Source organism: Callithrix jacchus, chromosome 15, assembly GCF_049354715.1.
Source record: "Callithrix jacchus isolate 240 chromosome 15, calJac240_pri, whole genome shotgun sequence".
Lineage (NCBI taxonomy): Eukaryota > Metazoa > Chordata > Mammalia > Primates > Cebidae > Callithrix > Callithrix jacchus.
Genome location: NC_133516.1, coordinates 40,479,424 through 40,496,532, shown reverse-complemented (window position 1 = coordinate 40,496,532; position 17,109 = coordinate 40,479,424). Strand labels below are relative to the sequence as shown.

At 43.2% G+C, this 17,109-nt stretch overlaps 1 protein-coding gene across 4 annotated transcripts in view; it reads left to right on the top strand.

Moving 5' to 3' along the window:
- Nucleotides 1–17,109, top strand: part of CFAP20DC (CFAP20 domain containing) — a 352,305-nt gene that overhangs the window by 331,481 nt on the left and 3,715 nt on the right. Inside the window, exons 17-18 of one of the 4 annotated variants that reach the window (XR_013527405.1) lie at nucleotides 3,487–3,801; nucleotides 9,975–15,305. The exons of 1 other annotated variant lie outside the window; for it this stretch is intronic. The gene's annotated coding sequence lies outside the window, so the exon portion shown is untranslated. Of the gene's footprint in view, nucleotides 1–3,486; nucleotides 15,306–17,109 lie in introns of all 4 variants that reach the window. 2 more of the 4 variants (XR_004734664.3, XR_013527404.1) reach the window with 2 other exon arrangements.

Sequence of the window (17,109 nt, the reverse complement as noted above, 5' to 3'; positions counted from 1 at the left end):
ATCTTCGAATTCACATGTGAATGGGGAGACAGAGGATAAACAAATAAACACCCTGGATGTATGTTTTGAAAGAAAACCTCTGGGAGAGAAAAATAGGGGACCTAACCTAGCCTTGGAGTCTGGGAAGGTTTTCTTGAGGAAATGGGATTTCTACCAAGTGCTTCTCCTCTCCTGCCACCCTCCCCAAGTGCTACATCCCAAGCAAGGGTGTTGGCTCACAGGTCTCAATCTCTTCCTTTCTTATAGGAACAAGTAACTACTTCTTTGCAATTTACATTTCTGTATGTTGTGGGATAAATCAACACAGGCCAAGGAAAGAGAAGTATAAATATATTTCTCAGTGTGAATGGGCTGTTTAATATCTTGTACACTAATTAAGTTGTATGTAAAATATGGAGAGTACTTTGACACTGTTAAACTTAATGAACTTCTGCTTAAAGAGGAAAGACACATTTACAGTGAGATTATATAGTCTGAGCTGTAATGCCTGGCTATGGGAATGCCTCCAAGGAGGTTATTTCCAAACTCCTCAAAGCACCAGCTTTGAAATAATAATGTGCAACTGGCAACACTGTCCTTTAAACAATTTAATTGTTTGCAAAAAATTTCTTCTGCCTGTTCCACCCAGCAGACCAAAAGTCAGAGCAGTTAATAAGGTTCTGGAAATATCTACTGACTTTTAGGGCCCAGGGAGCATTAGGTGGCCAAGAAGCTCTTCGAAGTCACCATGTTATATCAAGAGCCTTCACTTCCATACATATTTCAATTAATCTTCACAACTCACTATGGTAGGTTTATAGACACTTGAGAGATGAGGAAACTGAGACTCAGAGAACTTAAACAACTCTATTCATTTCTCCATTCATTTCAACAAATAGGCTTTGTGTATCTGCTTTCTACCAGGCCTTGCTCTGAGCAGTGAACAAGACAGCCAAAGGCCCTGTCCTCACAGCACCTACATTCTAGTGGGGAATCCAGTGAACACGTGGGCAGCAGCACAAGATGAAATGTACTGGAAGAGCTTGCAGCAGAGAGCAGGTTAGAGAGGAACTTACAGAGAGGGTGGCCTCTACCTGAGATGACATGGTCAGAAAAAGCTCCTCTGAGGAGACATTTAACCAGATTGGCAGCTCAGGGAAGAGGTTTCCAGGAGAGATAACAGCCAGTATGAAGGCCTGGAGATGACCTGTGTTTGGCTTGTCAGAAGACAGGGGAAAACCAGAGTGGTCTGCATGGACAAGGGCTGAGTGCTCTCTCTACTGGACTATGGACTCCTGCCAGTTCTGTCTGGCTCCTAAGCCCGTGGTCTTGACCTCACCTCTGTGCTTTCAGTCTCTTACCCAAAAGCAGTAACAGAGGGAAGCCTGAGCTGGCTCCTTGGGAAGAGAGAAGCCAAACAGTGGTTTCCCCTTTTCTTGGGAGACATAAGCTGACAAACCAGAATTATGATGACATTTCGAGAGGTGGGTAAAAACAGGTTCATCAAGCCTAGCCCCAGCCAGGTGAGACTCTGTCTTATCAGATAGAGCTACTTCCCACAAGGACATTCAAAAAAATTGTAGCTAAAAAACCTGGGTAGAACCCAGGCTCTCCCATGCCTGCAAAGTTAACTGTTTGCTAACACAAGTCCGTGCATTTTATTCATTCATTCATATACATGCTATTACAAAGCATCTTCTACGTGCCAGGTAGGAACTGAAGCTGGTGCCCAAATTACATCCCTCCCTTGCCAACACAGAGTTGACAGTGTATGTAGTCAAACTTCGATAAACTAGTAACACTACTCGGGATAAAGGGGCACATGGCAAAGTAAACTTGCATTAAAGAAAGAGTCACAAAGCAGCATTTTTCTTTCATTGAGACAGGGTCTCACTCTGTCACCCAGGCTGGAGTACAGTGGCACAATCATGGCTCACTGAAGCCTCTACCTCCCCAGCTCAAGCAGTACGCTTACCTCAGCCTCCCAAGTAGCTGACCCTACAGGTGTGTGCCACCACAGCTGGCTAATTTTTTATTTTCTTGTAGAGACGAGATCTCCCCTACATTGCCCACTCTGGTCTCAAACTCCTAGGCCCAAGCAATCCTCCTGCCTTGGCCTCCCAAAGTGCTGGGATTACAGGCTTGAGTCACCACACCTGGCCCAAAACAATATTTTTTCAGAAATCATGGCTTTCAGTGCTGTCATCTTACTAAGAATGCTAAAACTGATCAGAGTCCCATGTTCTAGGAGCCCTCCCTCCAAGGCAATGAGTCTCCCGGCCTGCAGAGAAGAGACCAGTATATAACTAACAAGATCTTCCTTAACATACCAAGAGCAGGCCAATTGGACCAGAATATTTCCACAATGCCAGGTTAGGGAGAACTGGGGATGTGGCAGAAAGAAGTGGAGTACCCACCCCTTCAGGTTCAGGCAATTGAGGAGAAACAAAGGAAACAGATGGACAGGCTGGGGTGAGGCTTCCCTCTTTGGGCCAAAGCTACAGAATGAAGAGGTGCCTTAGGCAGATTGGCAGTGTCCCCGGGACAGGGGGATTCTCAACCTCATATTCATGGTTCTGGGTGGGATTGGCTCTCAGGAGGATCTGTTCTAAACCTAAGGTCCCAGATGCTCCAAAGTGGACAGAGGATACAGACTGGAAGGCCCAGGAGAAAGGGAGGCCTGGAGTTTTAGCTTTTCCAAGCCTCTCACTGTTGCAGGGTCACAAGGAGGAATCCTGCTATTTCCACATGCTCTGGGGTGAGAAGGAATTAGCTGGCTGGGAGTCAATTAGAGATCTTGTCAGAAGCAGGTGAATTTTGAATAAACTGGATACTTAAATGAAATTGTTGAAACCATAAGAGCCTGAGATCTATCTGTTACAGGAAATAAAAGAAGTGGCTTTTTTTTTTTTTTTTTTTTTTTTGCCATCTGAGTGCTGTTTGAGTGATTTTTGCCTTTCAATCCTACTTACTACATTGCCATCCCTCTCTTCCCTTAAACTGTAAGATCCAAGGAACCTGGCTGTTTGGCTCAACATGGTGTGACCCCGTACCTGACCAGGCCAAGCACAAAATTGGCCTCCAATAAGTAGTAGATGAACGTATAAATGAATAAAATGAATGAATGAGACCAAACTTGAATTTTGCCATAGCTTATCCAAATAGGAATAGCAAAAATCATAAGCTTTTGAGAAGAGAATTTATTAAGAAGCCAGACATCAGTCATGACTGCCATCATCGGTTAGTCTACCCAATTTCCTCCTTCCCTTTGTCTTCCTAACACAACTCTGGTTTAGGCACAGTATACCCAGTTAGAATACACCCTCCCCAGAGTCTCATCCAGCTGGAGATGATCAAGTCACCAGTTTCAGCTGATAAGTTGCCAGCCAAAGTATTCAGGATGAGACTTCCAGAAAAAACATTGTTTTTCTGATGACAATGGACAGACCCAGAAAAAATGCATGTACCTTTTTTCTTTCTTCCCTCTTCCTCCTACCTGAAATGCAGAAGCAATGTCTGGAAGTGCTATAGCCATTTTGAAACTCTGAAGGCAAAACTCACACTCTAAAGACATCAGGTCAAGAACCTGGAAGCATGGGTCTTCACTTCTTCCTTGAGCATCTGTACTCACCCTGAACCACAGTTTCCAGAACACATTTCGCATGAGAAGAACAAGCATCCTTTGTCTACAGACCCCAAAGCATCCTTGAACACAATTTAGTTTCATGAACTTAAGGGGAAGAGATTTACATCTTCATTTTCACAAAGCTCTGACCTAGATTTAGCATTCCGTTGCTTTATGAGTGTGGACAACAGACCAAGGTAGGTAGTATCAGCAATGCATGTGGTTTTGTGTGATGGTTTACTCTCATTTGGCAAGGGCAGCAATCCCTTCAGCGTCCTACCCCCAGGGATATATCAACCCTCCAGCCCTGTTATAATTTAGTTTGCAGGCATTTTGATTGCCTTTTCCTTCCACAAGGTGTCACACTGATTCATTACATTGATGGCATTACACCGATTGGATTAATGACCCACAAGTAGCAACTACTCTTAACTGATTGATAAGGCATTTGCATGTCAGAGGATAGGGGATAACTGACTAAATTTCAGGGGCCTTCCACCTTAGTGAAATTTATTTCTAGGGGTCCAGTGGTGTGGAGCACTTCAGAAGGTCTAAAGTAAGGATAAGTTGTTTCGTCTGGCCACTCCTCTAACCAAGAAAGAGGGGCAATGCCTAGTGGGCCTATTTGGATTTTGGAGGCAACATATATCTCGTTTGGGTATGTGCTCTGGTCCTTTTCTGAGTGACCTGAAAAGCTGCCAGCTTTGAGTGAGGCCCAGAACAAGAGGAGCCTCCCCAGTAAGGAGTGGCAAACTTCTTTACCATCCGAGCCATAGGATCCAGCAAACCCAATGGTACCTGAAATGTCAGCAGCAGATAGGAATGCTGCTTGTAACCTTTAGCAGACCCCCGTAGGAGAATCACAGTGTAGGCCTTTAGGGTTTTGGAGCAAGGCCCTGCCATAGTTCACAGATACTTACCTTGTGAGAGACCACCTTTGGCCTGCTAGTGGGCCTTCGTAGGGACTGAACAGGCCACCATCTTACCGTGCGATCTGAGCTGCCTGTCATGACCTGGCTGTTAAAAATTATCTGACTGTATTAGTCCGTTCTCACACTGCTATCAAGAACTGACTGAGACTGGATAATTTATTGAAAAAAAAGAGGTTTAATTGACTCACAGTTCTGCATTGCTAGGGAGACCTCAGGAAACTTACAATCATGGCGGAAAGCAAAGGGGAAGCAGACACCTTCTTCACAAGGTGACACGAGGGAGAACTGCCAGCAGGGGAAACGCCAGATGCTTATAAAACCATCAGATCCCATGAGAACTCACTCACTATCACAAGAACAGCATGGGGGAGACCTCACCCATGACTCAATCACTTCCCACCCTGGGTCCATCCCATGACACATGGGGATTATGGGAACTACAATTCAAGATGAGATTTGAATGAGGACACAGCCAAACCACATCACTGACCAAGCCATAAATTTGGGCATGACAGCAGCACTCCATTACCAAATGAAAGTGGTGTACTCATGATCCAGTTTAAGCGGAACCTAAAGGCACAAGTAAGTTACATGAAGAAGTGGCCCAAATGCCCATGTTCCCCACTCCTGCCACAGGGCCTTCTCTCTCCCACCCTGCACCTCTGGTGTCATGGAGAGGTCCCCCTAATTAGTTGACAACTCAGGCCTAGTTTATAGACGGTTCTGCACGATATAAAGGCACCACCTGAAAGTGGACAACTATAGTACTACAGTTCCTCTCTGGGACATCCCCGTAAAGCACAGGGGTGAAGGGAGATCCTCCCAGTGGGCAACACTTCTGGCAGTGCACCTGTTTGTGCACTTTTCTTGGAAGGAGAAATGACCAGACATGCCATTATATACCAGTTTCCTGGGCTATAGTCAATGGTTTGGCCAAATGGTCAGGGACTTCCAAAGACATGTTTGATAACAAGTAAATGTATGGGAAGAGGTAGGTGGACAGTCCTCTCTGAATAGGCAAAGGACATGAAGATATTTGTGTCTCACATGAATTCTCATCAAAGGGTGACATTAGGAGAGGAGGATTTTGATGACCAAGTGACTAGGATGAACCATTCCATGGATACCACTCAGCCTCTTCCCCCAGCCACTCCTGTCATCACTTGTAAACAAAGTGGCCATGGTGGCAGGGATGGAGATTATGTACGGGGTCAGCAGCATGAACTTTTGTTCACCAAGGCCAACCTGGCTATAGTGCCCAGTCTGCTGAGTGCCACTGATGAGTGCCCAGTCTGCCATAATCAGAGACCATCACTGAGCCCCTGACATGGCCCAGCATTCCCCAGGCAGATTAGCCAGCCACCTAAAGGCAGGTTGATTACATTAGACCATTTCCACCATGGAAGGGGCAGTGTTTTGTCCTAACCGGAATACATACTTACCCTGGATATGAATTTGCCTTCCCTGCACACTATGTTTCAACCAAAACTACCATCCATGGGTTTATGGAATGCCTTATCCACCATCATTGTATTCCATGTCATTGCTTCTGGCCAAGAAACTCACTTCACAGCCAAAGAAGTGCAGCAATGAACCCATGCTCATGGAGTTCACTTGTATTACCTTGTTTCTTACCACCTTGAAGCAACTGACTTGATAGAATAGTGATATGACCTTTTGAAGACTCAGTTACAACACCAGTTAGGTGGTAACACCTCACAGAGCTGAGGCAAAGTTCTCCAGAAGACCATATATGCTCTGAATCAGCATCCAATATATGGTATGGTTTCTTTCATAGTCGGAATTCATGGGTCCAGGAATCAAGGAATGGAAATGGAAGTGACAACACTCACCTCTACCTCTAGTTGCCCACTAGCAAAATTTTTGCTTCCTGCTCCCTTGACTTTGTGCTGTGCTGGTTTAGAGCACTATGTTCCAGAGAGAAGAACGCTTCCAGTAGGAGACACAACAATAATCCCATTAAACTGAAGGTTAAGACTGCCACCCAGCCACTTAGGGCTTCTCTTGCCTCCGAATCAACAGGTAGAGAAGGAAGTTACAGTGTTGGCTGGAGTGAGTAATCCAGACTACCTAGGGGAACTCAGACTACCACTTTACATGAAGGTAAGGAAGAGTATGTCTGGAATACAAGAGAACCCTTAGGGTATCTCAGTATTAGCATATCCTGTGATTAAGGTCAATGGAAAACTACAACAACCCAATCCAGACAGGACTACAAGTGGCTCATCCCCTTCAGGAATGAAGGATTGGATCACCCCACCCCAGATAAAGAACTACGACCAGATAAGGTGTTTACTGAGGGTAAAGGGCATAGAGAACAGGTAGTAGAAGGTACAACCACGTGACCAGCTACGACTACGTGACTGGTTACAGAAACAAAGAATGTAATTGTCATGAATATTTCTTTTGGTTTTTTATTAATATATTTATGTTTACGTATGTGTATATTAAGCATATATCTTCACTTTCTTTCTTCTCTTATTCCCCTATCATGTAACATAAGATGTGCTGACTTTATTACCAGCATTTAAGCATTATTAATTTTACATCATACATTTAAGTTATGGGACATCATCAGAAGAGTAAACATAACTCTTTCCAGAAGGGATTAGTATGTTTTCAGTTGTACACAGGATAGTCATATCCCGTCAGGCAGAATTATCACCTGGCTATTTGGAGATTAAGTATGGCTTAAGGAGATGCATCTGGGTGCCAACTTGACAAGGGGTGAACTTGTAATGGTTTATGTTACATGTCAACTTAACTGGGTTAAGAGATACCCAGGTAGCTGGCAACATGTTATTTCTGGATGTGTCTGTGAGGGTGTTAGTAAAAGAAATTTCACTCTCACCAGTGTGGCAGGCAGCGTCCAATCCGTTGAAGTCACAGAACAAAAAGGCAGAGGAAGGGCCAAATTGCTCTCTCTTCTGGAGCTGGGATATCCCTTGTTCTCCTTATCTCACTGTCATCACAAGTCCAGGTTCTTGAGGCTTTGGACCCTAGTGGTCCCCCAGGTTCTCAGGCCCTCAGTCTCAGACTGAATCACACCACCAGCTCTGCGGGTTCTTTAGCTTGCAGATGGCAGATTGTGGGACTTCTTGGCTCCCATGATTGCATGAGCCAATTCTCATAATAAATCTCCATAGATAGATAGATGCATAGATAGAGACATAGATAGACAGATAGATACTGTTTCTCTGGAGAACCCTGACTAGTCTAAAACACTTTGTCAATAGAAATCACAGATGTCTCCCTAACATCGCAGTTTTTGCCAATGTCTCCATTTATCACCTACACTTAGTTGTCACTATTTTGAAGTGCCAGGGGTTGGTTATTAGACCCACTTCTTGACCTAGTTACTAATGCATTAATTGAAAAGCACATATCCTACTATATCTCAAGTTCCGGTCAAATATAATGAATATGGTTTTCATATGATTGATTGCCGTCTTCATTCTGTATACTTTATTTTATGCATATGTAAACATTGTCTGAGAAGGAGTCCTCAGGCTTTGCAGACTCAAAAAAGGTCACAGCAGAAAAATAGTGGTTCAGAGCCTTTGTTCCATTGACTTAAGCACTGTGATCAGGTTTTTGTTTTTATGCTGCACAACAGAATTTCTAACTGACCCTTCCATTTTTCCCACCTGACACATGGACAACACTGAGGGAAGGGTAATTTCTGGAACCAAGGGCAGAGGCGCTGATGAACAGGGAACAATGTTTGTGGCTCATTTCTCTTCGACCTTGACTTTTTTTTCCCTATGAGTCCCCTGTTGATATTTAAGATACCCCTGTAAGATGCTAGAGGAGGGTGGTCCACGGTGTCCTTCCTTCTTCACATTCTTCCCTTGGACTGGACCTTTCTACCACTCACAGGACAGCATCCACCCAATAAGGTAGACAATGGCTTCCACCTTGTGAGTGTGTGGTCCCCTAGGACCCAAAAGCTTTGGAAATTAACAGAGGTTTTCCCCTACCTGTGCTATTATCCTCAGGCATGCTTCCCTCATTCAAGCTTCCCTGGCAGTTTATAGGCTGCATGTTTTATGGTGGCTGATGTTATGTCTCCCTGCTGGGATGATTTGCACTCTGACGGTTATCCAGCTCGGCATGCCCAACCTTTGCACAGCCTGCCCTTCATCACAGCTGCCAGCTTGCCCAGAGCCATTTGTCCAGACTGCAGCCTCTCAGGCTCCTGTGGCATGACTCCCACAGGTCCACCAGGGAGCTGAGAGAAATAACATGTCACATCCATAGGGTGAGCATAGGTCACCCCTTCTCAGTGGCAATAGAACATCTGCCCCAGAGAAATGAATTGACCATTTCATCATTCCTAGCAATGAAAGCCAGTCAACTTCCTTTTTCCATTGTGTTTGGCCATAGAACAAAGCCAGAACCTGAAAATGAAAAGTCAGATCTCAGACACCCGTGGGAGGCCTAACATTGGCTATGGCTGGGTGGCACAACGCTCCTGTAAGACTTAAAGGTCAATCTGCTACCCCTAGCCTGGGGTACAGGTAGCAGATGCTTTCATGCTTCTTAAAAACATTGAATCTACTGAGTATTATTCTCAGGAGGTGTCCAGTGATGCTCCCTGGGCTTTAACACGGTATTTTGCACATAGAAGTTATTAGCCTATGAGTGTAGTAGTTATCTATTGCTAGATAACAAATTACCCTAAAACTCGGGAACTCAATGAACATTCCTGTAGTCAGGAAACTGTTCCTTTTTTATCCGGGCATTGCATTCCCAAATTGTTATGCTTAATCTCCAAACCACAAATATATTGTCACTCAACACCAGAGGCTCTTAACCTGAGATCCATGGGCATCTAGGAATCTCTTAAAGATATGAACCAAATGCTTGGAGATACATATATTTTGCTGGGAAGAGGATCTGTAGTTTTCACTAGATTCCCAAATGGGTTCAAGACTCCAAAAAGATGAAGAGTCATTTCTCATAACATTTAGAAGACATCTGTTTCCATTCTCAAAATGCTGTCAGATAGTATCAGAGGACAGATAGAGAAAACACTGAGCTGCACAGCAGGAGGCAGCTGGCAGGACTGAGCTGGCTGCTCAGAGGCCCTCTTGTCCAACAGGTAGAGGAAGAGAGGCCTGGGGAGGAGAAAGGGGACAGGTAAAAGCACTGACCAAGGTCACAGGTGTCCTGACAGAGTTGGAGGCTGGGCTTGTTTCATTTTTCCATGCTGCTTTCATCACCACGTGATCTCACTAAGGAGTGGCACCATACATATCCATTGTCATCCTGCAAACAGGGACCTTTGCTAGCAGAGTGGTATGAATATTGCTTCAATACGGTGTCTTGATGGTAAAGTCCATTCACAACAGCTTCCTTTCACCTCAAATTTTTTCCCTTCAATTTGTTTAAAAAACCATGCTCCATGCTTATAGCAGCACTTCACCATCCAGAGGACGGGAAATGAACAGTAGCCACTTAAAAACTCATGCTGTTTACTGCAAGAAGGGAGATGGGCTAGAGATGATGACTGGTACCCTGGATGAAGCCATTTTTGTAAAGGCAGCCTCTCTAATCAAGGCAAGTGAATCATTGAGACACCCCAGTAAAAAGTGTGTCTGGTCTTTACTATCCCCTCTGCACATGAAAGGTATGTGACCTTGGGTAAGTTACTTAACCTCTCTCGGCCTCAGTTTCCTCATCTGTAAAATGAGAATGGCAACAGGACCCACTCCATAGAGTTCAGGGATGCTAGATATGAAGCACTTATCTCAGTTGCAGAGATACTAGATATGAAGCACTTAGCCCAGCATCTGGCTCAGAGTAGGTCCTGGAAAAATAGACTGATAATATCCTTTCCCCTTCTGAATTACTAAAAGGCTAAGAGTTTGGGCAACACCACAGCTAGTGAGAAGTCAAGGACACCTGGTTTTTTCACTGCAGAGTCTGTTCTAGTTATCATTATGATGTGCAAGAATATCAGTGAAAAGCCCTGTAGTCCAGGGTCCTGAGTTTGAGTCTTTTCTCTAATTACACCCTGGTATGACCTTTAGCAACTCACTGGTCTCTCAACCTTGTTTGCTCAATTAGGTTTGCTCAGGCTTGCTTAGAGGCACACATTGGCTGTCCTACCCTACAACCGTCTCCATAACCAGCTATGGCAGACATTGCTAGTCAATCATGGTACCTGGGAAGGACAGAGCCAGCAGCAGGCATGAAATCCATTCTCTCCCTCTACAAGGAATGCCTTGGGAAAGAAAGGGAAGTACTTGATCAGATTGGCTTCTAAATATGCTAATGACATACCTTCTGGAAAACATACTGATAGTATTTACTAGGGGAGAGTTCTTACCTTTGGAATGCTTTTGGCAAGGTATACCTGTGTGTCTGGGTTGCTCAGGGCAAACAATTGTGGGATCTATGGATTTATGGGGCATGTCTTCCTGGAAGATGTCATGTAACCTTTGTAATTTTTGAAATATCAAATGGAGATGCACCATGATCAAAAGAGCATTCTTTTGGGTGTTTCTCCCACTGCCATTGGGATTAGATTTCACTTGCTAATGGTGGGCATTCTAATGTGGCCAGAGAGGGCTTGGGGAACTCCACTGGGGATTCCAGGCCTCTCCCTGCTTTGCCTATGCCTCACAATTACTGATATGCTTAAAATTGTCAGTACAGTTTGATACTAGATGAAATCTGATTCTTGCAAGTCTGATCTGGCAAGACAATCCTTTGTGTTATCTCAGCAGCCTTGGGCTAAAGGTCAGAGCTGTACAGATGCTGAGAAACACAGATGGTGACCTCCTTGGGGCCAGGGTTCATGTTGTATTTCTGTGTCCCCATTTTTACACATTGGACCTGACCCAGAGTAGGTGCTCAGTAAACAATAGTTGAATGAGTGCTGGTTATTTTATCCTAGCAGTTGATTTTCAGGCCCCTGACTCTTCAGCAGAAGCATTCAATGATAACAACTCAGATAGGAGAGCAGGGGCAGGAAGTGGGTTGGCGGGGAAGCCATGCAGAAAGCTGTGCATGCCCTCAAACTCATTTTGAAAACTGCTTCCAATGTAATAGAGAGATCTGACTGGTGTTGAATGCCCTTCTGAAACAGTTCCTTCAGTTCAACAGATTTCCTGCCATTATCATAAATAATCCATAAAAGAAGGATTGACTTTGGTGATCGAAGCCTTATAATCCAAAACAGCCAATTTTTTTTTTTTTTTTTGAGACGGAGTTTCACTCTTGTTACCCAGGCTGGAGTGCAATGGCTCAATCTCGGCTCACCGCAACCTCCGCCTCCTGGGTTCAGGCAATTCTCCTGCCTCAGCCTCATGAGTAGCTGAACAGCCAATTTTTAAAGCTTAAGAATCCCACAAAAATAAGTTTCCACTAGTTTCACTGTAGGGGTTCAGTCAGTGTGGTGGGAAAAAATGTAAAATAGACACAAACCTTCTTGGAAGGCCAGAAGGCTTTTGCAAAACCCTCAGGAAACAAGAGGCCAAAGGCAGCAGTTCTTACCCAGGGACAATTAGGCAGGAGTAGGTACAAAGGAATGTGGGGGAGTTTAAAGAGCTTATTTACCCATGTGGTCCTAAGACCAATATTTGAACATCCAGGGGTGCATGACTGCTCTCTACTTGGGGGTGTCAACAATGTTATTACCCACAAATAGTATTTGCTTTATGCCTCAGAACCTGGCCTTTAGTCATTATTCACAAGTGTGTTGACTCAAAGCCTCTGTCATTAAATCTATACTGAATAAATGCCTAGAATGCCAACTGGTCAGGGCCGCGGCTACTAACTCTTTACTGGACCCTTAGCCAGACTGATAGGCAAAATATCTGTGTCAGCATGTGTTATTCATCCATTGTGCAAGCCTGGGTCTGTGGTCAGACCCCAGCAGTTCACCAAGAGTCTCTTATTATGGAATAGGAGAGCTACTGAATATCATTTATTTTCCCCAATGCAACTTAATAATTAATTAACATGGGATTTTTTTAAGAGTCAGAAGCAGGTAAAGAAAACAGACAAATCCCATTCATCTGAAATTTGTACATCTTTCACGGAAAAGACAAAAACACCAAATGTGAAAAAGAGAGAGAAGTTTCAGAAAAAATGAAATTCAACATTTACCAGAGAATAATTTTTCACTGTACTCTAATAATTCATTAACCCCACAATAAACCTAAAGTTAATGATTATTATCATTATGCAGCAACAGTTCACATTTTCCAAAGCCAAAAAAAATCAATAAGCACAATGATGTCTCCTTAGAAGCTCTTTAATGCTTATTTTTGGTGAAATAAAATTCATTACCCGGAAAAAAAATGCCCAGTGCTGAAGACTGTGCTTCAGTCCAGGGCCTGGGCAGTGTCACATACCTATTTTAATAGGAGAAAACTCTCAAAATTGAATTACTGCCTGAAGATTTTGTGCAAAGGAGGGCATTGTCAAAGGGCCTTGTCAAATCATATTCTGTATGTTTTTTAAGGCATCTCACAGTATATGTTTAAATCTCACAGATTTTATGCTGGGACAGACTTTATGCTCTTGCTCCAGTCTCTGTCATAATTCTCTCAGCTTACAAAGTGATCTTAGAAAGAGAAAGAGAAGGAAAGGGAGAGTATGTGTGCATTTTTTGGAAGGTAGAATTGAAAGGAAGGTCATTTTTATGTATTAGTTAATTGCTTTAACTAGGGTTTCTCAACCTTGACACTACTGACATTTTTGTTACCACAAAGAGGTCCTGATCCAGACCCTAAGAGAGAGTTCTTGGATTTCACGCAAGAAAGAATTGGGGGCAAGTCCACAGAGTAGAGTGAAAGCAAGTTTATTAAGAAAGCAAAGGAATAAAAGAATGACTACTCCATAGACAGAGCAGCCCTGAGAGCTGCTAGTTGGCTATTTTTATGGTTATTTCTCGATTACATACTAAACAAGGGGTGCAGTATTCATGAATTTCCCAGGAAAGAGGCAGGGATTTCCCAGAATTGAGGGTACCTCTTCCTTTTAAACCATATAGGGTAACTTCTGGTCATTGCCATGGCATTTGTAAACTGTCATGATGCTGGTACTAGTGTCTTTTACCATGCTAATGCATTATAATTTGCATATATTGAGCCATGAGGATGACCAGAGGTCACTTTTGCTGCCATCTTGGTTTTGGCGAGTTTTGGTAGACTTCTTTATTGCATCTTGTTTTATCAATGGAGTCTTTGTGACCTGTGTCTTGTGATCTCCTATTATCCTATGACTAAGAATACATAACCTCCTAAGGATACAGTCCAGCAGATCTCAGCCTCATTTTACTGAGTGCCTATTTAAGATGGAGTCACACTGTTCAAGTGCCTCTGACATTTTGAGCTAGATCATTCTTCATTAGGGTGTGGCAGTGGGCTTGTCCTGTACTAGGATGTAGAGTAGCATCCCTGACCTCTGCTCACTAGATGCTGGTAACACCCATCCACCTTCCAGGTGTGATCAAAATGTCTCCAGACATTCCAAATGTACCCAAAGGGGGCAAAATCACCTTTATTAAAAACCACTGATTGGGCTGGACATGGTGGCTCATGCCTGTAATCCTAGCACTTTGGAAGGCTGAGAGGTGGATCACCTGAGGCCAGGAGTTTGAGACCAGCCTGACCAACATGGCAAAACCCTGTCTCTACTAAAAATACAAAAATTAGCTGATGTTGGTGATGCTCATGATGATTGTGGCAAAAGTGATGGTGGTGGTGATGTGTTTCTGATGATGTTGATGATAATGAAGCTGGTGATGATGGTGGAGATGGTGGTGATGATTATGATGACAATAATGGCAAAGTTGATGATAATAATGGAAATGGTGATAGTGATGCCAGCAGCTACCATTCATTGGGTGCTTTCATTGTACCAAATCTACTTCTGATCAGATCTCTCTATTTCTTGAGTTAATATACAGCAGAGGAAATGAGGTTATAGATGCAAAAGCTTCTTAAAAGGATTAAGTCAATCATGACAGTAAAAATTTGTTAACTACTTACTAAGCCCTACACTTAGCTAAGTGCTTTAGGCAGATATTTTCTCATAATAACTCTATAAGAGTTGGATGTCATTTTTTATGTTTGACCTCTGACAGCTTTCACGCTTCCACCATTCCCATTTCCTTTGCCCCACATCTGGGCAAGCTGGTAAGAAAGCTCAAATACTCCCTCCCTTGGCACCAATGGAGAAATACAACCTGTGCAAACCCCTGTGTGAGTGCGGATACTCAAACCCCAACCCCATCTTCTAACCACAATAAAAACAAAAGGCACTGCCACTTTGAGCCATTTTCAAACCAACTTGGGTGCCTCCCATCCCCTCCCAGAAAATCTCATGAACTGAGTAAGAAATATTTTCCTCCCCTTTTGGTGCACTTGTGACATCATCATTTCAACATTTGAACTAATTTGGGATTAGGGGAGGTTGATCCTGCCCTCTGCATAGGGCAACCACTAAGTAAGCTCCATGAAATAGGGAATCTTATTGTTCCTATTTTATTGAAAAAGAAACAGAGGATCAGAGAGGAAAATTAACTTGCCTCACATCACACAGTTAGCTAATGGCAAAGATATGATGCTGTTTAACTCCAGGACCTGAGCATGAATCAACCAGACTATATTTTCTCCATTTCTCAGGGTGATTTACAAAATGAAGCAGGATACTTATGGTGGAAGATCTTTGAAAAACTGAAAGCATTTTCTATGGTCTGAATGTGTTTTTCTGAAATTCTAACCATCAAGGTGATTGTATGGGCCAGGGGGGTGGCAGTGGGGGTTGGGGGAGCTACTTTGGGAATTAATTAGGTCATTAGGGCAGAGCCCTCATGAATGGGATTAGCACCCTTACAAACAGGCCCAAGAAAGACCTCTGATTTCTTCCACCATATGAGGACACGGCAAGAAGGTGCCATCTAAGAACCAGAATATGGTCTCACCAGACACTGAATCTGCTGGCCTCTTGTCCTTGGACTTCCCAGCCTCCAGAACTGTGAGGAATAATTTTCTATTGCTTATAAGCTCCCCAGTTACGGTATTTTGTTATAGAAGCCCAAACAGACTAAGACAGGATCTGTTCACTTTCTCACTCTTTCAACCATTGGCAATCATTTTTCTATCAAAAAAAAAAGTATGTATGGGGTAGATAAGGGGACTATTTCTTCCTTTAGTTTCTTTTTTTCAGCAAGTTAAATTTTTTACAGAAAATTACCAAGCTTACCAAGCTGAGTCTACGTCTTGGGGATAGAAATTTTGACAATGAGAGGCCCTTTGAGTCATCTAAAACCCAACACTTTTCTGAACAATGTTAGAGGATCCTGGGGCAAAGTAGAGGTCAACCAGGTTAACCCTCTGAAAAAATGCTTGGAATAAACCCAGCCAAGGTGGGCAGGTAGGTTGAGAATAAAGGACTGAAGAAAGGATTATAAAAACATAACCACAAACCTGGCAAGCATGAGGCTGCTTCCTAGAGCAAGACAGAAAACCTGAACCAGAGAAGAAATTCACTTTAGTAAGACATTATTACCTAAAATTGCTGATGAAAATCACAATAATGCTCAGCACCATAGCTTGGGTTTGGAGACTGCCTCTCTGCTCTAATTAACAAAATGAAGGATTAATTTATAAATCAAACACTCATATTAAAAATTCAGAGGGTGGCAATCAATATTTTTCTGCTCATGCTAAGTTCATCTAATTTTCTGTAATAAATAGCATTCAAAGATGATTATTGGTAAATTAACAGAATATCCAGTTGAAGCACTTCCTGTGAGTGTTTGCCAATTTGGGGGGGCTTGTTTATGGAAAGTACAAGCCTTGTGTGGATCCTGAGGAGTATGAAGTAATTGACTCTTTCTTGGGTAATGGAAAGGTTCAGTTTGAATGGCTTGGTAACAAATCAGCAAAAGCCGTTTAGTAAATGTGTAAAAGCATTCACTCTTTTTCTTTCTCTTTCTTTGTTTCTTTGTTCTTTTTTTCTTGTTGTTGTTGTTGTTAACAAAATGAGTCAGGTCTCGCTACTTCCCTCCCCACCTATGAAACCCAGAGCCTTGGCCAAGACCACTGGATGTTATTTCCCAAAATTTTGAATATTATAGGTAGGAAGCAAGGACAAGAAGATCAATTGAAGGTGCCTTATCACAATGGCCCCAGTGGCACACTGGTGCCTGGTGCTAGAAAAAGCCCTTGGTTCTCAACTCTTTCCTAAGCTTGATTTCCAAGTCACCTATCAATGCTGAGAACTCTCGTGTCCTTCCAGTAAATTCCCTTATGCTTAACATAGCCAGCATCCATTTCCTGCAGGTAACCAAGAGTTTTGACTGAGAAATAAATAACCTGAAGGGAAAGATAAATTGGGTATTAATTAAGTTTCCTGTTTAGCTTAGTCTCTCTGTGTAAGGTAAGAGGAACTTGCTTTTAGAAATATGGGGGAATGCATCAGGAAGCTATTTAGCTTTGATAAATGTGGGGAGTGTGGTTTGGAGGGCACCCATCTCTGAATGAGATGGGAACAGAAAGAGTTATGATCGGAGAAAGCGGCGGGAGAGGA